Below are 25,432 nucleotides of genomic sequence, written 5' to 3' on the forward strand. Positions count from 1 at the left end.
TTAAGTCCTATCAGAAATAGGTTGGTTACCACCATAACATCATGTCAGTGTTGGCACCTATGGATATAATTTGCTACACAGGTTGTTTTCGTGTCCTAGCTATTGTGAATAGAACATCAATGAACATGAATGAGCACTGGTCTCTGTCGTAGGAGTTCAAGTCTTTGGTGTATAGTCCCAGGAGTGGAATAGCTGAGCCACAGGGTCAGTCCACTCCTTGCTTTCTAAGGAACGCCGCACTCATCTGCACAGTGGCCACACCAGTCTGCAGTCAGCAGTGCCTGAGGGATCCCCTTTCCAAGTGCCTTCACTAATACTTACAGTCTTTTGTTGTCTTAATCCCTCGGGTAAGATGAAGTTTCAAGTGCTACTAATCCTCATTTTCCTAGTGGCTGATGGTGGTGAACACATCCTGAAATGCTTCCTAGCCACATGTATTCATTCTTTCATTTGAGAACTCTCTATTCACTGAATTTTTTAATTGAGTTGTTTGCTGTCTTGGTGCTTAATTTTTTCCGTTCTTGGTATGGTCTAGAAACTAATATCCTGTCAGATGTGTAGCTGGCAGAAGTTTTTAGAACATTTTTTTTCTTTCTTAGTCTTGGTCACCTCTCTAAATACATTTTTTACTGAGCATCAATCAGCCTTTACTGCCTCAAAAAGGTTTCCTTAATACTTCTTTATAAGGAGCCAGGAGATACGAGGACAACTTTGGAGACAGAAAACTTTAACATTGTCTGCTACAGCACTGCTTTCCCACACTGTCCTGAGAGAGGAAAGTGCTTGGTGAGGGTTAGTACACCTCTGTCTCCAGAAGCCAAAGTAGGACTTTAAATACCTAAGATTGGCCTTTGTAGAGGAAACTCACCCTGCCTGAGCTGAAATCAAATTCCAAATACTTCATCATGTTGCCAGGATAGAGGGAGGAAAGATTGTGAAACTGTTCCTATTTAATCACTGCCAAGCAAGGACATTGGTAAACAGCCTGGCATCCATTCTGCTGCCCACGTGGCAGGTGGCTCTAAAGCGAAGGACAAGTCTACAGAGCAGGTGTTGTTCTGTTGAGCGCTTAAGATTTAGATCTCTGGAAGACCCAAGGCATGTCCCGGGTCTAGTATATGAAGTTTAGCTATGTTATTATGAACTAAGTGTTAGCACTGCCTGCCACGACCAAGCAGAGGAACAGAGAACTGAAGCCCTAAAGTTCAGTGATGATGTTGAACTCTTAACCTACTTGATAAGGCTATAGCAAAGTCCACTGACTGGAAAGCTCAGCCAACCAGAATGTCCCAGGTCTTTGGATTTATTAGCTAGTAAGATTCAAGGGGGTAAGTTTAGAGACAAATAAAGATGCAAGAGATAGACTGATAATTAGATAGATAGATAGATAGATAGATAGATAGATAGATAGATAGATAGATAGATAGATATAGATAGATGATAGATAGATACATAGATAGATAGATGATAGATAGATAGATAGATAGATAGATAGATAGATAGATACATAGATAGATAGATACATACATACATACATACATACATACATAGATACACAGATAGATAGATAGATAGATAGATAGATAGATAGATAGATAGATAGATAGATAGATAGACAGACAGACAACTAGATGATAGAGATAAGTAAAGAGATAAGGCAACATACATAAAAGACAAATGTTCTATCATTACTCCACTCAAGAAGAGCACCTATTATCCATCACTCCTGTATCACTTCTTATATGTGTGTGCCTGCGTGTGGAGACCAGAGGACAAGCTCTTTCTTGAGCACCATCCAAGCTCCCTTTCTTTCCTTCTTCGTTTCCCTCTGGACCCCTTTTGTCAGATAGTCTCTCTTTTAACCTAGAGTTAAGTTAGCTCAGATGGATGGCCAGAGAGCCCCAGGGAATGCCTCTCTCCGCTTCCTAAGTTCTGGGATCACAAGTGTGCACCACCATGCCTAGTTTGTCCACCTGAAGTCTTGGGACGGAGCTCATGTCCTTGTGCTTCCAAGGCAACCACTTTACTGACACCAGCCTCCTGCTATCTCTTTAAATGGATGCTTTTCCTCTAACCCAGAGAACACTCTCAAAATGCAGGTCAGTCTCTGCTTTAGGTTAAAATGCTAGGACTTAGTCAATGTACTGTTCTTTGCTTTGCTTAGTGGTTGAGAATTCAATGAAAACTTCATACTGGAATGTAAATATTATTTGGCATGCTTCTGGATACCCCTCCTTTTGTTGAGATGCTTGTAGGACGTTCAGTGACTATTCCAATCTAAAAGTTCCTCTACAAACCCCATCAACTACCTTGCAGTTTTCCCTGGTTCCACTACAAACCCCATCAACTACCTTGCAGTTTTCCCTGGCTGTCTTTGACCATGACATGCTTCCTGATCTGAATTCCTATAGACCCCAGAGTATTTGTATATCATCTAGGGTTTAGTTTTTACAAGTCAAGGGGGTTTTTAGACTTTAGCGTGTTTGAGAGGTTACTGTTTCATTCAGAGTACTTACTTGTTTGCCTGCTTTCGAAATAGGGTCTTGTGTATTCTAGGCTGGCCTTGCTCTTACTATATAGCCAAGGAGAAGTTCAGGCTTCTGAACCTCTTGCCTTCACTCCCTGGTGCCGAGATGGTTGGCTTGTGCTATCACACCCTGCTTATGCAATGCCTGGCTTGACCCCAGAGCTTCCAGCATACAAGACCAGCCAGCACTCTATTATAAAGCTCTGTCCCCAGCCTTGGCCGTTTCATTTTTAAGCTAAAACCTACGTTTTGCTACTGAAAGAAGCACCACATTAGACATGTCTACAGCAAGTCCTAGTTTAGGCAAACAAAGCATAAAGTGCTAGAAAACAGCCTGCGATTGGATGAAGTCTCGAAGCCGACAGCCTAGAACCTTGCCTGTTTTCATCAATGACTAAGGCAACTGAGAATTACTTCCAGAAAGGGACATTAGCCTTTGCACTTTAATATTATCCCTTGCTTTCCGCAAGCTAAGTAAACACCAGAGCCGCCGCTCCCCCTCCTCTTGCTCAGACTGCCTCTAGCTCTGATTTGGGTTAAAGAGCAGAATCTGAGATGACAGAAATTTTCCTTACACATAGGCAATGATTTTTGTGGGTCAAAAAAAAAAAGCTCTGTAGTTTTGGAAATGATCCAAAGAATCCACAGAAAGAATTGCACACGCTGTGGTAAAAACTTTCTGTGCAGCAGCAGAGCAAACAGAAAGGTAAAGAGAGAAGAGAGAGACAGCCTGCAGTACAGAATAAGTGAAGAATCATGGCTAGCTACTCATCTGGTGGGAGATTAATATCCAGAATTTATAAGGGACCCCAAAATATCAAATGTCACATGGATAAATATGCTGACCAGGAAATGGGCAGGTCAACTGAAGACATACTTCTCAAAAGAGTAAAATGGGCTGGAGAAATGGCTTGGCTGGTCTAGTGCCTGCTGTGCAAGGCAGAGGACCTGAGTTCAATCCCTGGAACCGGTGGGGAAAGTCCAGGGCGCAGGGCTGGGGAGGGGATGCAGACACGCGTGTCCCTGCGGCTTGCTGGCCAGCAAGCCACGTCTGCCTCCTGAGCTCCAGGCCAACAAGAGACCCTGTCTCAAGGGAGATGGGTGATGTTCCTGAGACATGACACTGAAAATTGTCCTCTAGTCTCCACGCGCAGACACACAGATGTGTGCCACACACACATAAGATCGTTTAGACACACGACATAATAAGATCCAATGGCCAATACACACTTGAAGAATGTCTACTGTTTTTCACCATCATAGATATGAAAAATGAAAGTACATTGAGATTCTGTCTTATCCAGTCAGAATGGCTGTTCTCAAAAAACTCCCCAAAGAGCAGATGCAGGGAGAATGGGAGTGGCTGGGGAGAAACTTCTAGATTTAAGCTAACAGAGTGACTTTTTCTGCTTCCCTTTATTTTTTTAAACATGTGTGTGTGTGTGTGTGTGTGTGTGTGTGTGTGTGTGTTTGTGGTGTTTCCCAAAGGCAACCTGTGGAAGTCAGCTCTCTCCCTCCACCACATGGGCTCCAGGGATCAAACTCAGACCATCAGGCCTACCAGGAAGCTCCCTTCCCTGCTGAGCCGTCTCACATGTCCCAGATCTTGCTCTCCTCACAGGGGTGGTTTACTTTGGGATCAGTTAATCATGTCTGGGTCAGAGCTCCTGTCCCTCCACCATAATGGCCATATGTCCATACTCTTGGAAACATTTACAAACACCAGCGGCGGGGGACGGGAGATGTGAGGAATGGGACAGGGGGTTTCCGAAGGGAAGACCTGGAAAGGGGAAAACATTTGAAATTGAAATAAAGAAATTATCCAAAAAAAAAAAAAACCTCAAGAGGGGGGAAGGAACAACACAATAGGTCCTTTTGTCTCTTTACACAGAGTATCTTTCTTTCTTAAGTAAAAGCGAAGTCTTGACTTTAAAACTTGGTACACATTTGAAATATACATTTTAACATTAGCAGATGCCAATGTCCAAGTTTCTTAGACTCACCCCTGGAAAGACAAACTGCCGTCTCTTACAGCTTCTTACAAATCTCTAAAGTCGTCCTGCCCAGGAGTTTGCACATTTGTGAAACAAATATTCTTCATAATACAAACTGAGGCGCTGGAAGATGGAGATCACACTGTGTGTGTGTGTGTGTGTGTGTGTGTGTGTGTGTGTGTTCATGGACTGTTGTGTGCAGGCTTACATGGATACCTGTGTAGAGATCCGACATTGAGTTCTTCTGTTACTCTCCATCTTCTGTTTGTTTGAGACAAGGTCTCAGTATGTCACCCTGACTGACCTGGAGCAAACTCATGAGGACCTGCCTGCTTCTGCCTCTAGAATGCTGGGATTAAAGGCATGCGCCATCACGTGGCCTGGAACGCACCATTCAGCCCAAGAGCCCCAGAATCTACCTGTTTCCATCTACCCAGTACTGGCATTGCAGTATTGTATGTAAATACACCTGGATTTTTTTTTAATTGTATTTATTCTTTTGAAAATGTCATATGCATTTATACAGTTTATCTGGATCTCTATCCTTCAACTCCCCTCAATCCCCTGTCATATCTTCCTCCCAACTTTAAATACCCCCTTAAAACATTTATTTCAAACTTTGTTACTAAATTTAAAAAAAAACATTCTTTTTTAGCCCACTGAGTCGAGTGAGTGCCGCCCCGCATGCATGGACATCAGGCTATCCACTGGGGTATGAACAAACTCTTCAGCTGCAGCAGCAGGTGACACATCAGGCCCCCTCTGTCTTCCATGCTGGAATGTTAATTGGCTTGATCTCATATAGGTCTTGTGCAAGTAACCATGGTAACCACAGCTGATGTGTGTCCCTGTGCGGAACAGCCAGGCCTATCCAGGGGACGGCAGCAGTTCACAGTGCTCTCCCTCATTATCCAGTTCATACATTCTTTGTATTACCTCTTCCAAGATGTCCCCTGAGCCTTGGAAGGGGGCTTGATCCAGGTACCCTATCTGTGGCTAAGCATTCACTGTTACTGATCGTTGGCATTTTAAGCAGTACATCTCTGCAGTACCCACAATGCACTGCAACTGCAGTACCCACAATGCACTGCAGCTGCAGTACCCACCATGCACGGCAATAAGAAGGTTGGGAGCAGCACAAAGATATTTACAGTTATAAACCTAAATATTCATAAGGAGATTTGACAACATAACTATTCAGAAAAAAAAAAAAAAAACAATGTCAGACGCTTCTCCCCTGGGGCCCATGACTTCCCTAGCCATGTTTGTAGCTGTGTTTAGAATACCAGCCATAGATTCCCTCCTGCTGAGCAGGTCTCACATGCAAGGAAGCATCCGTAAGCAGTTGTGCCACAACTGCAGCCACAGGCATGTCTTGTCTGGCGGGTCAGTGTTGTTGCATCTAAGACTCAGGCCTGGATGCCTTCTACTTCTGAGGGTGTCCTGAAGTCTTCTTCGGAAAGAGCAACCCCACCCCCGCACTGTTTACTCCATGTTAACCAATTGTTCTCCAGGAGATGTGGCTAACACTACTCTGTAGGAGGATTCTCCAGAGGAATAGAACAGGTAGAATGAATATACTACAAAAGAGAGTTCCTAGATTGGCTAGCACCAGACAGGCCTGAGTGGTCCAACACTGACTGCCTGCATGCTGGAGAGGCTGTGAACTGAGAGGATGCTCAGCCCGTGAGACGGATACCCCAGCAGCCTCAGTCTGGAGCTGGAGGTCTAGAAGATGTTGGTAGTGTTTCTGGTCTCTTCTCCCTCAACGGCAGCTTGCAGAGGGGTTTCTAGCACTGCGAATGGGAGCTAGCAGGGAGAGTTTGATGATCAGTTCACGATCGATTTCTCTGTGTCCTGCAACAAAAGCGAGTGTTGCCTTTAGCCATAGGGTCCTGCTGCCTTGTTATAGTAGGCCACCAAGCAATGACAATGGCCTGTATGGGGTCTGATGCCTCTGGGGCCTCTTTGACCAATAAATCACAGGGAAGCAATTCAGGCCCAGCACTTAGATTTTCGTTTACTAGCACGTATCTTCTGAGAGCAGGATTTTTCACCTATAAGGAGTACTTGAGTTCAACGTCCCTCTAAAAATTGCATATTTAGTTAGATTACAAAAACAGCAGGGCTTCATAAGGCTTCCTCATATATCCTAAATTTCAATTGAATAGTCCCTTACCTGCCCTGTCCCCAAGCCCACTTACAGCTTTATTCACAGTATTTTCCCCCTGTGGAGTCCTCATTCATATTGAGTATGTTGTACAGTTCCTTCAGTAAGTTGTTTTTATTTGGATAGCAAGATCATGTAGCTTCTTCATGCACAGTTGCTTTTGTTTAAGCCTTCCTCTGACCCTGCATTCCCCAATCCCCCTCCCCCACTGCCTGCTCCAACATGCCTGTCCCCTGTATTCCTGCTCTCTACCTTTATTTCACCTGTGCTCCCCTAACACCAGCAGCGGCACCACAGCCTGCACCAGGCCTGCCCACAGCTCCCAGGAATTTTGGGCCAGAAGCCCCGACCCTCCCCCATTGGGAGCTCAGCTTCTCCTGCCTAGGCCTGCCTCTGTCACCCGATGAAACCCTGGCTCCTGCTGCTAAGGCCTGTCTGTACTTCCCTAAAACTTCCCTCCAGGTGCCAGTTCTGCCAAAAGCTTCTGGGAATTTTGCGGCCCCAGTCCAGCCCACAAGGCCTCCTGCGCCTGGCTTTTTATGTGCGTGCTGGTAATCCAAGCTCTGGTCTTCACACTTGCACAGCAAGACGAGCACATTACTGACTGAGATATCTCCGTTGCTCGGGGACCAGGTCTTGTACGCTGCTTCTGTATGTCGCCGCTGTCCAAAGACATGTCTCTGGCTCTGCCCACGCAGGTGCTCAGGAAATGCTTGCTAACTGAATGTTTTTACGATCACGGGTAGAGAGATGGGGATTCTTCCGTCACTTGAGTCACCCAGGAGCATCGTTCTCATTCAGAGATGACCACGTTTCAGAAAGAGGGTCTCATAAAACATACAATTTAATGAAGCCATCTGGGAAAAAGACTGTCATCAAATAAATGCAAGATATTGATATTATCTGGCTTTGTGGGGAAGTACCGTGTAAATTAAGGTGCAGCCCAGCTCCATAATTCAAATCTACTATTGATGTACAAGGTCTTCGGATGATAGACTTTTCAGATTGATATTTCTCGAAAGTCCAAGGCTATATCTCCTTGGCAATTTTGCTAGCTATTTTGCAGAGATATTTTCCCCCTTTTGGGGAAACAGAATAGACATATTTTTAACAGGAGTTTATCAGCATCTTCTGAGAGTCTTGGAACAGGTTTTTAAAATATATGTGTTTCTTTTTGACATCTCTTCTTTACAAACAAGAAATGCTACAAGTTAGTTAAGCACATCATTCCTGGCTGAGTAATTATGCACAGTGCTGTGTGAGTATCGAGCAGTCTAATCAATCCAGCTGTCTTCTTTTCTTCTGTATCCTTCTCTCACAAAAGTGTCTTCTAGCGGTCTAGAAGATGTTGGTAGTGTCGCTGGTCTTCAGTCTACATTGGAAGCCAATGAAGCTGAAGTCTGATGTCAGCAGAGTAGCAGCAGCAACCGCAACAGAACAGACACATTTATCTGCAAGAAAGCAGGCAGGCAAAAACAACCCTGAGTCATCCATAGTATGAAGTCTATGTCTATATAGTCTTCCATATGCACACCGTGTGTGTATGTGTGTGTGTGTGTGTGTGTGTGGTCTACAAGCATGTAGTGTCCTCAGTTGCCAAAAAAGGGGGTCTTGGACATGCTAGAGCTGGTTACAGGTTGTGCCATGCCAGGAATTGGTGCTGGGAATCAATACCAGGTCTTCTGCTCCTCCCTGCTAACTCCTATCTCTAGTCCACTTAGAGCCCTTTACACTGGGCCACCATTAGAAGGTGCTGTACACTCTGCTGGAGGTCTTCACCCCTCTGTCAGTCCTTCCTGGAAATGTCCCCCTAAACCCGCCCAGAGGCATTCCTCAAGCGACTTGAGACCTAAGTTGGCAATCAAAACCAAATCACAAATAAGAGTTCAGTCACACCAATGAAGGCACCATGACATCCTACAGGACCTGGCACTCCTGGTCCTTACTGTAACCTGAGACAGAAATGGAATGTGCTCCCTGTACTTGGCACAGGCCTTGTGATCTCTGCTGAAGAAGTTTTCATCAGTACAGAGGCTACAGCTGGCACTGTCCTGTGAGCTGAACTTTCCGTTGGCACTGCCCACCCTCCCCCAGCCCCTAGCTGAAGAAGAAACGGGATCCACTACTTGAGTGGATCTGCCGCAAACACCGAGTCGTGTGGCTCAGGCCACGCACTCTCAGCACACACTCTCCAGATTACACACACTGCATCCAGTCACATCACTCTCCTGGGGATGGGTAGACATTCACAGACATGCTCTGGGTTTCATGTAGGAGGTTTCTGGTCCCAGGGACGACATACAGGGTTTACTTGGGGCATGCACATAACAAGCAGCAGAGATGCAGAGAAAAAAGAGTCTGTGCACACTTTGTCTGGTTGATGATCGGGGTATCAATGTCTTTTGTGGCTTAAATATGAAGTGTTGGGGATAAGCTCCTGTTTTTGAATGTGATCCCATGATGGAGTCCCTGTTTTGAAAGCTGTGGGATCGTCAGAAGCTTGAGCTCTATTGACACAAGTTGGTCACTAAGGGCAGGCTTTCAGATACATTCCTGCATGTGGAGAGCGGAGATGTGTGGTCTCTTCCACTATCATTATCTATTGCCCAGTGCTTTTATTTGTTTGTTAGTTTTGATTTTGTTTTTGAGACAATGTTCTTCACAAGAACCGGAGATACCTTGTTTGCATGAATGGTTGGCCAGTGAGCTCCAGGGATCCATTTGTCCCTGCTTGACCCATTCCTGGAAACACAGTAAGGTTACAGATGCAGGCCTCTGCAAGTGCACGTGTGTGTGTGTGTGTGTGTGTGTGTGTGCGCGCGCGCGTGTGAGTGCACATGTGTGTGAATGCACGTGTGTCTGTGTCTGTGTGTGTGTGACTGTGTCTGTGTCTGTGTGTATTTATGAATGCTGGGTATCTGAACTTTGAACTCAGGTCTTCATACTTACAACGCAAGTTCTTAATGGGTCCATCTCTCCAGCACAGGCATGAGGGTTTCATAGCCCAGGCACAATTCCAAGCAACTCAGTGAAGGTGCAATGTGACCTGGCCCTCCTGTCCCTCCTACCCCTGCTGCCCCTCCTGCTGCCCCTGCTGCCCCTCCTGCTGCCCTTGCTGCCCCTGCTGCCCCTCCTGCTGCCCCTGCTACCCCTGCTGACCCTGCTGCCCCTCCTCCTGCCCCTGCTGCCACTGCTGCCCTTCCTGCCCCTGCTGCCCCTCCTGCCCCTGCTGCCCCTCCTGCCCCTGCTGCCCCTCCTGCCCCTGCTGCCCCTGCTGCCCCTGCTGCCCCTGCTGCCCCTCCTGCCCCTGCTGCCCCTCCTGCCCCTGCTGCCCCTGCTGCCCCTGCTGCCCCTCCTCCTGCCCCTGCTGCCCCTGCTGCCCCTGCTGCCCCTCCTGCCCCTCCTGCCCCTCCTGCCCCTGCTGCGCCTGCTGCCCCTGCTGCCCCTGCTGCCCCTCCTCCTGCCCCTCCTGCTGCACCTGCTGCCCCTGCTGCCCCTCCTGCTGCCCCTGCTGCCCCTGCTGCCACTCCTGCCACTCCTGCCACTCCTGCCCCTCCTGCCCCTGCTGCCCCTGCTGCCCCTCCTGCCCCTGCTGCCCCTGCTGCCCCTGCTGCCGCTGCTGCCCCTGCTGCCCCTCCTCCTGCCGCTGCTGCCCCTGCTGCCCCTCCTCCTGCCCCTGCTGCTGCCTCTCATGCCCCTGCTGCCCCTGCTGCCCCTGCTGCCCCTGCTGCCCCTCCTGCCCCTCCTGCCCCTCCTGCCCCTCCTGCCCCTGTTGCCCCTGCTGCCCCTCCTGCCCCTGCTGCCCCTGCTGCCCCTGATGCCCCTCCTGCCCCTGCTGCCCCTGCTGCCCCTCCTGCCCCTGCGGCCCCTCCTGCCCCTGCTGCCCCTCCTCCTGCCCCTGCGGCCCCTGCTGCCCCTCCTCCTGCCCCTGCTGCCCCTGCTGCCCCTCCTGCCCCTGTTGCCCCTGCTGCCCCTGCTGCCCCTCCTCCTGCCCCTGCTGCTGCCCCTCCTGCCCCTGCTGCCCCTGCTGCCCCTGCTGCCCCTCCTCCTGCCCCTGCGGCCCCTGCTGCCCCTCCTCCTGCCCCTGCTGCCCCTGCTGCCCCTCCTGCCCCTGCTGCCCCTGCTGCCCCTCCTCCTGCCCCTGCTGCTGCCCCTCCTGCCCCTGCTGCCCCTGCTGCCCCTGCTGCCCCTGCTGCCCCTGCTGCCCCTCCTCCTGCCCCTGCTGCCCCTGCTGCCCCTCCTGCCCCTGCTGCCCCTGCTGCCCCTGCTGCCCCTGCTGCCCCTCCTCCTGCCCCTGCTGCCCCTGCTGCCCCTCCTGCTGCCCCTCCTGCTCCTGCTGCCCCTGCTGCCCCTGCTGCTCCTCCTCCTGCCCCTGCTGCCCCTGCTGCCCCTCCTGCCCCTGCTGCCCCTCCTGCCCCTGCTGCCCCTGCTGCCCCTGCTGCCCCTCCTCCTGCTCCTGCTGCCCCTGCTGCCCCTGCTGCCCCTCCTCCTGCCCCTGATGCTGCTGCTGCCCTTCCTGCCCCTGCTGCCCCTGCTGCCCCTCCTGCCCCTGCTGCCCCTGCGGCCCCTGCTGCCCCTCCTCCTGCCCCTGCAGCCCCTGCTGCCCCTCCTCCTGCCCCTGCTGCCCCTGCTGCCCCTCCTGCCCCTGCTGCCCCTGCTGCCCCTCCTCCTGCCCCTGCTGCCCCTCCTCCTGCCCCTGCTGCTGCCCCTCCTGCCCCTCCTGCCCCTGCTGCCCCTGCTGCCCCTCCTCCTGCCCCTGCTGCCCCTGCTGCCCCTCCTGCCCCTGCTGCCCCTGCTGCCCCTGCTGCCCCTCCTCCTGCCCCTGCTGCCCCTCCTCCTGCCCCTGCTGCCCCTGCTGCCCCTGCTGCCCCTGCTGCCCCTCCTGCCCCTCCTGCCCCTGCTGCCCCTGCTGCCCCTCCTGCCCCTGCTGCCCCTGCTGCCCCTGCTGCCCCTGCTGCCCCTCCTCCTGCCCCTGCTGCCCCTGCTGCCCCTCCTGCCCCTGCTGCCCCTCCTCCTGCCCCTGCTGCCCCTTCTGCCCCTCCTGCCCCTGCTGCCCCTGCGGCCCCTGCTGCCCCTCCTCCTGCCCCTGCGGCCCCTGCTGCCCCTCCTCCTGCCCCTGCTGCCCCTGCTGCCCCTCCTGCCCCTGCTGCCCCTGCTGCCCCTGCTGCCCCTGCTGCCCCTGCTGCCCCTCCTCCTGCCCCTGCTGCTGCCCCTCCTGCCCCTGCTGCCCCTGCTGCCCCTGCTGCCCCTCCTCCTGCCCCTGAGGCCCCTGCTGCCCCTCCTCCTGCCCCTGCTGCCCCTGCTGCCCCTCCTGCCCCTGCTGCCCCTGCTGCCCCTGCTGCCCCTGCTGCCCCTCCTCCTGCCCCTGCTGCTGCCCCTCCTGCCCCTGCTGCCCCTGCTGCCCCTGCTGCCCCTGCTGCCCCTGCTGTCCCTCCTGCCACTCCTGCCCCTCCTGCCCCTGCTGCCCCTGCTGCCCCTCCTGCCCCTGCTGCCCCTGCTACCCCTCCTGCCCCTGCTGCCCCTCCTGCCCCTGCTGCCCCTCCTCCTGCCCCTGCTGCCCCTGCTGCCCCTGCTGCCCCTCCTGCCCCTGTTGCCCCTGCTGCCGCTGCTGCCCCTGCTGACCCTTCTGCCACTGCTGCCCCTGCTGCCCCTGCTGCCCCTCCTGCCCCTGCTGCCCCTCCTGCCCCTGCTGCCCCTCCTGCCCCTGCTGCCCCTGCTTCCCCTGCTGCCCCTCCTGCCCCTGCTGCTGCTGCTGCCCCTGCTGCCCCTTCTGCCCCTGCTGCCCCTGCTGCCCCTCCTCCTGCCCCTGCTGACCCTCCTGCCCCTGCTGCCCCTGCTGCCCCTCCTGCCCCTCCTGCCCCTGCTGCCCCTGCTGCCCCTCCTCCTGCCCCTGCTGCCCCTGCTGCCCCTCCTGCTGCCCCTCCTGCCCCTGCTGCCCCTGCTGCCCCTGCTGCTCCTCCTCCTGCCCCTGCTGCCCCTGCTGCCCCTCCTGCCCCTGCTGCCCCTCCTGCCCCTGCTGCCCCTCCTGCCCCTGCTGCCCCTGCTGCCCCTGCTGCCCCTCCTCCTGCTCCTGCTGCCCCTGCTGTCCCTGCTGCCCCTCCTCCTGCCCCTGATGCTGCTGCTACCCTTCCTGCCCCTGCTGCCCCTGCTGCTCCTCCTGCCCCTGCTGCCCCTGCGGCCCCTGCTGCCCCTCCTCCTGCCCCTGCAGCCCCTGCTGCCCCTCCTCCTGCCCCTGCTGCCCCTGCTGCCCCTGCTGCCCCTGCTGCCCCTGCTGCCCCTCCTCCTGCCCCTGCTGCTGCCCCTCCTGCCCCTGCTGCCCCTCCTCCTGCCCCTGCTGCCCCTGCTGCCCCTGCTGCCCCTGCTGCCCCTGCTGCCCCTGCTGCCCCTCCTCCTGCCCCTGCTGCTGCCCCTCCTGCCCCTGCTGCCCCTGCTGCCCCTGCTGCCCCTGCTGCCCCTCCTCCCCCTCCTGCCCCTGCTGCCCCTGCTGCCCCTCCTGCCCCTGCTGCCCCTGCTGCCCCTGCTGCCCCTGCTGCCCCTGCTGCTGCCCCTGCTGCCCCTGCTGCCCCTCCTGCCCCTGCTGCCCCTCCTCCTGCCCCTGCTGCCCCTGCTGCCCCTCCTGCTGCCCCTCCTGCCCCTGCTGTCCCTGCTGCCCCTGCTGCTCCTCCTCCTGCCCCTGCTGCCCCTGCTGCCCCTCCTGCCCCTGCTGCCCCTGCTGCCCCTGCTGCCCCTCCTCCTGCTCCTGCTGCCCCTGCTGCCCCTGCTGCCCCTCCTCCTGCCCCTGATGCTGCTGCTGCCCTTCCTGCCCCTGCTGCCCCTCCTGCCCCTCCTGCCCCTCCTGCCCCTGCTGCCCCTGCTGCCCCTGCTGCCCCTCCTGCCCCTGCTGCCCCTGCTGCCCCTCCAGCCCCTGCTGCCCCTGCTGCCCCTGCTGCCCCTGCTGCCCCTGCTGCCCCTGCTGTCCCTCCTGCCACTCCTGCCCCTCCTGCCCCTGCTGCCCCTGCTGCCCCTCCTGCCCCTGCTGCCCCTGCTACCCCTCCTGCCCCTGCTGCCCCTCCTGCCCCTGCTGCCCCTCCTCCTGCCCCTGCTGCCCCTGCTGCCCCTGCTGCCCCTCCTGCCCCTGTTGCCCCTGCTGCCGCTGCTGCCCCTGCTGACCCTTCTGCCACTGCTGCCCCTGCTGCCCCTGCTGCCCCTCCTGCCCCTGCTGCCCCTCCTGCCCCTGCTGCCCCTCCTGCCCCTGCTGCCCCTGCTTCCCCTGCTGCCCCTCCTGCCCCTGCTGCTGCTGCTGCCCCTGCTGCCCCTTCTGCCCCTGCTGCCCCTGCTGCCCCTCCTCCTGCCCCTGCTGACCCTCCTGCCCCTGCTGCCCCTGCTTCCCCTGCTGCCCCTCCTGCCCCTGCTGCTGCTGCTGCCCCTGCTGCCCCTCCTGCCCCTCCTGCCCCTGCTGCCCCTGCTGCTCCTCCTGCCCCTGCTGCCCCTGCTACCCCTCCTCCTGCCCCTGCTGCCCCTGCTGCCCCTGCTGCCCCTGCTGCCCCTCCTCCTGCCCCTGCTGCCCCTGCTGCCCCTGCTGCCCCTCCTCCTGCCCCTCCTGCCCCTCTTGCCCCTGCTGCCCCTGCTGCCCCTGCTGCCCCTGCTCCTCTGAGTTGCTTCTGGTTGGATTCCGCTGCAGCAGTGAGAACAATGACCAGCACTAGCAGTCTCAGCCTTCAGTCTTTCTGCATTTGATGACGCTGGTGAATATTACGTCCACAGCTTCTCTTCTCACATCTGAAAACAGTTGAAGTTCACTGCTTTTATTGTAGGGGAACGCAGAGGCCCCACACGGTGTGTGAGGGTCCAAGGACACCGCGCCGGAATCAGCACTTTCACTTACCGTCTAGGTCCCAGGGATCAAGCTCGGGCGGGCGGTCCTGGCAGCCAGCACCTCTCAGGGATGAGCCTTCTCCTCGGCCCTCATCTTGTCCTTGGAGTCACACCCTAGAAGCAAGCATACCCAGAGCCCAGGAGTTAGGCTCTTGCGCTCCTTTTATCTCAGATGTGAATGTACAGACTTAGAAGTCGGATGCGAGGAACCTACCAGCATTCATCGACTTTGGACTCCTACGGGCACTGTCATGGTTCAGCCTCCGTGAAACAGGAGTGTTGGGAGTTTCAGCAGAGCCAGCTGAGGTGGGCTTTATCTTGGAAACCATATAAGCAAGGTGGTCTAGTAAACGCCACAGGACAAGGCATGGCGCCAGAACATGAACGGGCACTGCAGTCCTTATTCTTGTCAGTGTAATAAAACTCCATGATCATGAGTGGCTTACAGGAGTAGAAGAGTGCTTATTTTGGCTTGCAGTCCCATTGGGAGAGTCCATAATGGAAGCAGAGGCAGTAACTAAGCAGAGAATGAAGTCGAGGCATTGTGTATCCAGCCACATGCAAGACCCTGGCAGAGAAAAGCAGCAGGGAAGCAAGCCTTATAAACGTTCACACACACACACACACACACACACACACACACACACACACACACTAGTCACTTGTGTGCACAGCTGTTTGTACTCTTAATAATGTTCTTAATGCTAAGAATCTCTGATGTGTAATTTTTCTTGAGGAGACCTGAAGAAGTGTCTCTTCACCCCGGCAGGAAAATAGCAGACCACAGAAAAAATTCCATATTAGCCCAGCATGATAAGGGAATGGGCTCCCTCCTGGTGCATCTGTGAGTGAGAGGCTGCCTACAGGGGCAGGAGGGATGACTCATGGGCAGGAGCATCTCTGGAGCTCCCCATCTACCTTTTACTTCCTATATATTCTATCACATCTACCCAAGACCTGGTGACAGGAGAGGGTGGTAGGTAGGATCTTGGATGAAAGTCTAGGACCCCTCTCCCCCTCCTCCTGTGTGCTCTGTGTAAACACAGCCAGTCTGATCACATGACGATGTCCTTGCTATCTGTGTATTGTCCTTATTCTCCTGTCTAGGCTGGAAGCAGAGTAAGGTCCTCTGCAGAACCTATAGCAATCTTGTCACTAGGATGACTATAACCGTGTCATGCTCAGAAGAAATGACTACATCACAATAATCTCCGAAGCTTTCTTTTTCAGACTACGAAACATAAAACTGCCGTATGAATTTGATGCCAAACATAGTGTAAATATTCCTTGGGAATAGAACGCTAAGTCCAAACACAGCAAGGAGGAAAATGATCCCATCTAAATAGCCATCGGGAACATGCCTACGGCTGCTCTGTTGAGAACACCAGCAGGTTTGCCTTGAATTTGAAGCATATATGCACCGTGGCCAGGGAAGGAGGTCAGTGCCCTGCTCAGTCACCACCAGAGAGGCTTCCTCCTACAGCAGATGGGAACACATATAAAGACCACAGCCAGACAATGGGCAGAGAGTGAGAGACCTTAGAATCCTCAGCCTTAAATGGGAGGTCTCCATCAAATCCCTCCCCTCAGTATTTAGGGAACCCCTCAGAAGAGGAGACAGAAGGAATGTAACAACCAGAGGGGATGGAGGATACCAAGAAACCAAAGCCCTCTATGTCCCCGTGTATTTAGTTATGAGCTCACATGCACAGGGCCAGCACGGGTCTATACCAGATGGGGCTGTAGATCTGATACAAGTAGACACACATTCCTGTATCTAACTTAGACACTGTCTCCAACTGATAATCACTTGCAAGTGGAAATTTAGTTTCCCCAAGAGAGTCTCCCTCTGAAAAGGAACTACTCATAAGGGTGGGACTCAGTGGCCAACAGGAAGTGAATTCTGTGGCATCTTTGGAGGTTCCTTCTGTCCTAATGTCATGTCAAGTCTCTTTTATTTTAATCTTCATTTTTTCATTTTTATTTTTATTTTCCCTTGTTTCCCTAAACTTTCTTTAAATATATCGTGGCTTCCAGTTTAGTGTTTTCATGGGATTTCTGAGTGTTTGAATGAGTGGGTCTCTGCCTTTATATAAATCTTTTTGTGTCATTTCGTAGGCTCTTTTCCTTTTGTTTGTTTTGTCCTATTCTGTGTGCTTGTTTTTGTTTTATCTTATTTTACTTCATTTTATTGTTATCCCTTGGAAGCCTGTGATTTTTAATGAGAGAGAGAAAAAGCAGTAGATCCACATGGGAGGGGAGGTCGGTCGGAGGAACTAGGGTAAGTGGGGAGGGAAACCTGTAATTAGAGTATCTTATGGGAGAAAAAAATATTTTCAATAAAAGTAAAAACACACAAGAGAAAAAACTTTTGCATAAAACATAATGTAATTGTGGGAAGCAAATATTTACTTTAGGGTTATGTGCATGTGTGTGTGTCTGTGTGTGTGCGTGCGTGCGTGTGTGTGTGTGTGTGTGTGTGTGTGTGTGTGTATGTGTGTGTGTGTGTTGACAGAGGCCAGAAGAAGGGATCAGAAGCCCTGGAGCTGGAGTTTCACGTGATTAGAACTCCTGATCTGGGTGCTGGAACTGAGCTCCAGCATCAAGCATTCTTAACCATGCTATGTCTTTAGTCCTGAAAAAAATTATTATTAAATGGTATATAGAGAGAAACTGGTCTCCCAACTGCCTATCTTCTTAGCCAACATTGGTTTCTTTTGAGCTAGTAGTTATGACAGTAGGGGAAGATGGAGAAATCCTGCCAGTCTTCCTTCTGAGTCACACTGCCACTAAGGTGAGGTTTTGTGTGTAGAAGATTTAAAAGAATACTTGTTCATGTTTAAAACATTTGCATTCAGAAAATTAAAATGAAAACATGTTCAGATTTTCCTGATCTACAAAGGGAAGTTCAAACAGCCTGGCCAACTTCATGATTTCAAAATTAAAGGGAAATAAAAAAGGAAGGAAGGAAGGAAGGAAGGAAGGAAGGAAGGAAGGAAGGAAGGAAGAAAGAAAGAAAGAAAGAAAGAAAGAAAGAAAGAAAGAAAGAAAGAAAGAAAGAAAGAAAGAAAGAAAGAGGGAGGAAGGGAGGGAGGAAGGGAGGGAGGGAGGGAGAGTGTGATGGGGAGGAGGGATCAGAGCTCTGGGGATGGAACTCAGCGGCTGATCCTCTACTAAGCATGCACAAGGTTTTGTGTGCGATATTCAGCACAGCCCAAATAATCCAGTAAAAATCTTTGTTAGTATCTGAAGTTTTATGGAAGAAAAATGTTTATATTGATAACCAAGGGTTTTTTAAAAGCTGGTTAGACAGCAGCCTACAGAATGGGAAAAGGCTTTCACCAACTCCACATCTGGCAGAGGGCTAATATCCAAGATGTATAAAGAACTCAAGAAACTAGACAATGACAAAGTAATTAATCCAATGAAAAAGTGTGGTATAGCTCTAAACAGGGAACCCTCAACAGAGGAACCAAAAATGGCTGTGAAACAAAGAGAGGTTCAACATCTTTAGCCACCAGGGAAATTCCAATCAAGATTTCATCTTACACCTGTCAGAATGGCTCAGATCAAAAACACAAGTGACAGCTCATACAGGCGAGGATGTGGAGCAAGGGGAACACCCCTCCACTGCTGGTGGGAGTGCAAATATGTACAGCCACTCTGGGCATCAATAAGGAGGCTTCTTAGAAAATTGGGAATCAATTTACCTCAAGAACCAGCCATACCACTCCTGGGCACATACCCAAAGGATGCTCCATCTTACCACAAAGACACTCCCTCAAGTATGTTTGTAACAGCTTTATTCATAATAACCAAAAACTGGAAACAACCTAGATGTCCCTTAACCAAAGAATAGATAAAGAAAAAAAAGTGGTACATTTATACAATGGAGTATTATTCAGCTGTTTGAAAAAAAATGCCATCATGAAATTTGCAGGCAAAATGGATGGAACTAGGAAAAAAATAATCCTGAGTGAGGTAATCCAGACCCAGAAATAAAAACATGATATGAACTCATTTATAAGTAGATATTAGCTGTAGAGTAAAGGATAGTCATTGCTACACTCCACAGAACCAGAGAGGCTAAATGACAAGAACTTGAGGAGGGTGGGGGTGGATGCAAGGATCTTACTGGGAAGAAGAAATAGAATAGATTTTGCAGGTGGACTAAGGGCAGATGGGGATGATGGGAACAGGAGGGGTCAGGTGAGAGGGATGGAGGGAGAGAATACTGGCAAAGATAAATGGAGTTGGGGAGCATTTCAGGACCGACATAGAAATCCAGTGCACTGGAAACTCCATGGGATCTATGAGGGTGACACCAGCAAAGACTCCTAGTAAAGGGGGAGATGAAGCCTGAACTGGCCATCCTCTGTGACCAGGCAAGGCCTCAGGTGGAAGGATTGGGATACTACCATAGCCACAAGACCTCCAATTTGCAGTTTGCTATGCCTACAGGAAATGCTGGGACTGGAGCCAAGCATAATGGTCATCAGAGAGACTTCATCCAGCACCTGATGTGAGCAGATGCAGAGTCCCACAGCCAAATGCTACACAGAGCCCCCAGAGTCCTTTGGAGGAGGTGAGGAAGGATTGGAGGAGCCAGAGGGATCAGGATCACCACAAGAGCATGGCCCACAGAATCCACCAACCACAACTGTCAAGTGGGATCTGGGAGCCTGCATGGGTCTGACCTATGTCCTCTGCATACATGCTATGGTTCTGTAATTTGGTGTTCTTGAGGAATTCCCGACAGTGGGAGCGGGGGCTGTCTCTGACTCTTTTACATGCCTTTGGGACCCTTTTCCTCCTACTGGGTTCCCTTGTCCAGCCTTGATATAAGAATATGTTCCTGGCTTTATTGTAGCTTGTCATATACCATATTTGTTTGATGTCCCTGGAAGGCTTGCTTTATTCTAAGGGGATTTTAAGAGGAGTACTGATCTATTGCTGTGATAAGACACCATGAACAAAAGCAATCTGGGGAGGAAAGGGTTTATTTGGCTTATTGCAACAGGGTACCAAGAGGAGGCCAAGAAGAAAACTCCAGGCAGGAACCTGGAGGCAGGAGTTGAAGCAGAGGCCATGGAAGAGTTCTGCTTACTGGCTTGCTCCCATGATTTTTATACAACCCAGGACTACTTGATGAGGGATGGTACCATCTACAGTAGATTGGGCCCTCCGGTGTCAATCATTATTCTATAAAATGCCCCCAACAGACTTGCCTACAAGCCAGCTTGAGGAAGGCACTTACCTCAGCTGATATTTCCTCCTCCCAGACAACTACAGCTTGTGCCAAGTAGAAACAAACAAACAAGCAAAAGAAAATGAAAACCTATCCAGTACAGACCTGTCTCACAATAACATGGCAAGGTTGGAAAGATGACTTAGCAGCCGAGGGTGTGCACTGCTCTTTCAGAGGATCCAAGCTTGGTTTGTCAGAACTCATAATGACCTGTGATTCCAGCTCCCTGGAATCTCGACTCCCTAATCTGGCCTCTGAGGGTGCTCTCACACACTGCTGTATACACACCCACAGACAGAAGCATACAATTAAAAATAGGATAAAGATTTGAAAATAATGAGGAAAGCAATTGAGGAAAACACCCCCACACTGACCTGCTTGTACACCAATGTGATGGTTTGTATGTGCTTGGCCCAGGGAGTGGCACTATTAGAAGGTGTGGCCCTGTTGGAGTAGGTGTGGTTTTGTTGGAGTGGGTGTAGCCCTGTTGGAGTAGGTGTGGCCTTGTTGGAGTAGGTGTGTCACTGTGGGCGTGGCCTTTAAGACCCTCATCCTAGCTGCCTGAAAGCTTGTATTCTGCTAGCAGCCTTCAGATGAAGATGTAGAACTCTCAGCTCCTCCTGCACCATGCCTGCCTGGATGCTGCCATGCTCGTGCCTTGATGATAATGGACTGGATGGACCTCTGAACCTGTAAGCCAGCCCCAATTAAATGTTGTCCTTATAAGAGTTGCCTTGGTCATGGTGTCTGTACATGGCAGTAAGACCCTAACTAAGACAGTCAGCATGCACATGTGTATACACAGGACTGTATGTGCACATAAACAAAGAAGAGAAGGAAAATTCCAGGAGACACTAGCAGAATCTCTTAGGCACGTGATTCCATTTAATTAGATTGTCACGTCTGACTTGTCTGTGTCAGATTTCTCTGACTTTCCCAGGGCATTCTCCCGATAATTCAAAGGAATTCACCGTGGCTTTGCTCCTCTGCATGGCTAGGGCGTCTGGCCTGCATTGGGATGCCTATGTTCCTGTTCATCACTCTCCCTGTTTTCCATCAAACAGAGGCTCCAGGTGGCTACGACCCAAGGCAGAAAAGCCAGAACTGTAACATTAATGATAAAGCGTAACAAAGATAATTAGGCAAAAAAAGACATGCTTGGATCCCCTGCCCTGTGATTTTTGGTTTTTTTTTTTTTTTTTTTTTTTTTTTTTTTTTTTTTTTGGTGCTTGAATTTTTGTTTGGGGTTGGTTTGGTTTGTTTCTTTTCTTGCATAGATCAGCGTTTTCCCTGACCCCCTACTCTTACTGGGAAGGTTGCTGAAGAGGTGGAGTGCACAGGCATCAGCAACAATGAATACAAAGGCTCACTCAGCACCTGGCGTATGCCTCACAAGCCCATTGCTTGTTTGTTTTGAAATAGTCTCAGTAGATAAGGCTAACCTCAAATTCCCTGTGTAGCCCAGGCTAGCCTTGAACTCCTGATCCTCTTGCTTTTTCCTCTTGAGTGCTAGAATTACATGCAAGAGTCAGTATTTCAAGCTTCAGTCTTTTGAGGTTTTGTAAAAATAGTGCAAGCATGCTTGTGCGTGCATGTGTGTGTGTGTGTGTGTGTGTCCTGTTAACTTGAAGCTACATCTAGTAACTGTTTGTAATATTTCTTTTAACATTTATTTCCATAAGTCCAAAATATTATTCCAAAATAAATTCCATGAAATGCTTATAAATGCTCCATGGGGAAAAAAGTGTCTGTGGTCAGACATTGAATGAATTTCTGTTACACAAGCTAAAATGGATTTCTTTGGAACAATCCTTTCTGTGCCTTTTAACTTGACAAAGTCTGTCAGTCTCTAAAGGAAAGTAGAATTTGCACCACAGGACCCTGTCCATGAGAGCCATCAAGACTGATTCTGGCATTCATGGAAAGCTACCTTCCTGATTTAAGGACTTGGCTTAAACCACAACTCAGCAAAGACAAGCATCAGAACTACCTTGGCCACAGGCTGGTTCCCCGAGTAAAGTGCTTGCTGTGCACACATACGGACCTGAGCTGGGTCCTCAGAGCCCACGTGAAAAAGCCAGGAGTGGTAGCCAACACTTCTCGTCCCAGCCTTGGGCAGCCAATGTAGACTCTTAGATCCTCAGTCACATCTAGAGCAGAAGAGATTATTACCAACCTAACTTAGTAACTGATTCATTTCTCTTTTATTACCCATTTTTAAAGATTTATTTTTTTACTATGTATGTTTGTTTCTATGTATGGATATGTGCCTGTTGGCGCAGGGGCTTGAAGAGGCCAGAAGAGCGCAGTAGGTGACTGGGAGCTGTAGCTGTAGGTTATTGTCACTAGGTACTGGGAACAGAGTGCCAGTTCTCTGGAAGAGCAGTCCATGCTCTTAGCCACCGAGCCATCTCCAGACCCTTATTTATATTATTATTAATTATTACTATTATTATTGTTGTTGTGTTGTTGTTGGTTACTTTAGTTCTTGTGACAAGGTTTCTCTGTGTAACTCTTGCTGTCTAGAGCTTGCTTTGTAGACCAGGCTGACCTTATATATATATATACATATATATGTATATATATATATATATATATATATATATATATATATATATATATATATATCCAGGTGGTGATGGCATGTGTCTTTAGTCCTAGCACTCCTAAGGCAGAGGAAGGCAGATCTCTGAGTTCAAGGCTAGCCTGGTCTACAGAAACAAGTTCTAGGATAACTATGGCTGCACAGAGAAACCCTGTCTTGGAGTGGGAGAGAGAGTGGGGGGGGGAGGGAGGGATAGGTGAGGGGGAGATGGAAAAGAGAAGGGAAGAAAAGAAAAGAGAAGGGAAGAGGAGAGGAGAGGAGAGGAGAGAAGAAGAGAAGAGAAGAGAAGAGAGGAGAGGAGAGGAGAAGAGAAGAGAAGAGAAGAGAAGAGAAGAGAAGAGAAGAGAAGAGAAGAGAAGAGAAGAGAAGAGAAGAGAAGAGAAGAAGATTCTGTGTTTTTTTCTGTGTGTTCCAGTCTAGTGCTTTGAACTGGGAGGTTGGCAAAAGTTGTTTACACCAGGTAACTTTAAATCATCTCTGAAAGTGACATGAATCTCAGACAGACAAACAGACAGTCATGCCTTACACTGTGCACCAATAGCCCCATAGCAGTGTCAAACACACACACACACACACACACACACACACACACACACACACACACACACGAATGGGCCCTGCCTAGGCTATCATTATGATAGATCTAGAATCGACTGAAAGAAGACAGCCGTGGGACACCCCAGTGAGGGAGTGTCCTGAGCCAGTTTTCCTGAGCCAGTTCTGTGAAATGGGAAGACCCACCCTAGATGTGGGTGGCAGGCTGAGTCAGAGGACGCGGAAGAAGGAAAGACTTGCTTCCCCTGTTGGCCCCTCACTGTCCCTGAAGCCCACCCACTGTACTGCTGCCTCTGGTGATGTTTTGGTTGGTATTCAAACCAGCCTCTTTGGGCTTCAGAGGGAGACTGAAGAGCAGCTCTCCACAGATCCTCCAGGTCTTCAGGGCCAGCCTCAGTGAGTGACCTGTCTCAAAACATAAGGGGCTGAGAATGGAGGAAGACTCCTAGCGTCAACACATACGTGCGTGCTGGCATGTTCATGCATAACACATAAACACTGAAAGAAGACTCCTCACAAAAGGCTCTCTGTGTCCGTAGTCCTTGCCAGGTTTTGCTCATTCCAAGCGAGGTTACATTAAACCCTCGAGAAACGATGTCTATTCCATGCCAGGGAGTGTGGTCGGCATGCATAGCTTTACTCTCATGGATCTCGGGGGTTGCATGTATATCCTGGGCTGAACTATTAGACTGTTTAAACCCACCTGCCATTTGCTCTATCCATAAGAATGGTCTTAAAATGGCTGACAGCCATTGAAAGCACACCAACCGCGTTCTCAGAGAACCTGAGTTTGTTTCTCAGGACTCAGACTAACAGCTGCCTGTAATTTCAGCTCTAGGAGATCCAACATCATCTTCTGGCCCCTAAGGGCATTTCCTCATGGCACAAACCCCCATAACACACCCCTACCCTACTACATACATATAATTTAAGATAGAATATATATAAAAAATAGTGATCCCAAATGAGGAACAGAGACCTTCCCACTGCTCTCCTGCAACTGTCTTCTAGTCCTACCATCTCTATTGGGCTCTCCACCTCTGTTTCTGAATTAATGTGGCACTTGCCTTGGGGTTAGATGGGATGTGATCCTCCTTTGGCCTGGCCCTGGTTGGCGGCCCAAGCAGAAAGATTCTGATCATCCTCTCCCTGCCCCCGCCTTGTGAAACTGCAGACATGGCTGTACTCGACTCTACGGAAAGCAGCCTTTGCGAATGCTCAAGCATTTTCTGTTCTGCAGTTTCCATGGTGTCTGATGACTGTGAGACGAGGGGGCTTATTCACAGAATTTACACTCTGGTGGTTTGATAAATACATAACATGTTGAAAGGGAGTTTCGTGGGAAAGTAAACGTTATTCATCAGGACCCTTAGTTTCTCTTCTATCTGCTTTAGGCTGAGCAATATTGTAAGTTGTTTTTGTTTGTTTGCTTGCTTGTTATTTTTATTCTCCATTTATTTGGTCTTCTTTCTAGATCTGCTCCCTAACCAAATCCAAACAAGGACAGCAATGCTAAGCATGGCAGGGGGAATCTGTATGTCTTTTTCTTTACATTATCTTTTGTTCACATATTGAGAGCCTTGGAAGGCAAGACTCAGCAAGCTTCTGTTTTATAGTGTGTTTCATGCTTATCGGTAATTTTTCCCCTCTGACCTTCTGCCTCAGACAATTAATTTTCTTGAACTGCTCACACACTGGAAGAACACTTGGGGGGGGGCAGGTGGTGTGAGGATAATGTTGGTACTGGTGCAAATAATCCAGGAAACAGTGCCATGCAATTATTCAAAGACCTAATCTTATCTCTTGTTTCATTTTTATATCATGAGTGTATGTTTAAAAGTATTAGATGGACCGGGATACTCTCCCACACCTCCCAGCTCCAGTAAATAGATGCTGCTAAGTGCCACCGGGAGTGAAGGGCTTGTAATGAGCAGTGTGGGGAGATATGGGCTTCATTCATCATTCTGTTCAGGCCAATACTGAGGCTCTTGTTATCAGCAGGATTCGTGGCGATGTCATCGCGCTTGGCATAAATCTTCTGTCAGTGTGGCTCGGGCCAATGTCCTATTAAAAGTCTGCCTTCACCTAATCACATGATGACCTTTTGATGTCTTTAATTAACCTCTGACCTGAACCATGCCAATGTCTTGTAGGTAGGTAAATCTATGACGTGGCATTTGCTTAGGCGGCTCCATTTGTCCTGGTTCCACTGTCGGACCTTTCAGACTATGGCTTCGGTGAAATACAGTTGGGTCCCCTCTTAACAGCTGGATTAATTTTTAAAAGGTTAGAACATAATATTTTCCTCTGAGCTCCCAGTGGTACCTTTGCAGACATTTTCCCTAGGGAGTCGGGTTCCTCCAGTAAAGTAGATTTAGGGAAAGCCCTCAATTTTACTAATAATGTCCCTCTTCCCATCCAAAGTTATTCCATTTGAGTGGTTTGGGAGCCAGAGGCACTTTGGCTGGACCAAAGGACA

At 50.5% G+C, this 25,432-nt stretch overlaps 1 long non-coding RNA gene across 1 annotated transcript in view; it reads right to left on the reverse strand.

Annotated features, from left to right (window-relative positions):
* Positions 1–14,324: 14,324 nt before the first annotated feature.
* LOC127697795 (uncharacterized) overlaps positions 14,325–25,432 on the reverse strand; it is a 30,881-nt gene continuing 19,773 nt past the window's right edge. Inside the window, exons 2-3 of the long non-coding RNA XR_007980531.1 lie at positions 14,556–14,659; positions 14,325–14,449 (exon numbers count right to left, since the gene is read on the reverse strand). This is a non-coding gene — a long non-coding RNA (uncharacterized LOC127697795). The remainder of the gene's footprint in view (positions 14,450–14,555; positions 14,660–25,432) is intronic.

This window comes from Apodemus sylvaticus, chromosome 12 (genome assembly GCF_947179515.1).
Source record: "Apodemus sylvaticus chromosome 12, mApoSyl1.1, whole genome shotgun sequence".
NCBI lineage: Eukaryota > Metazoa > Chordata > Mammalia > Rodentia > Muridae > Apodemus > Apodemus sylvaticus.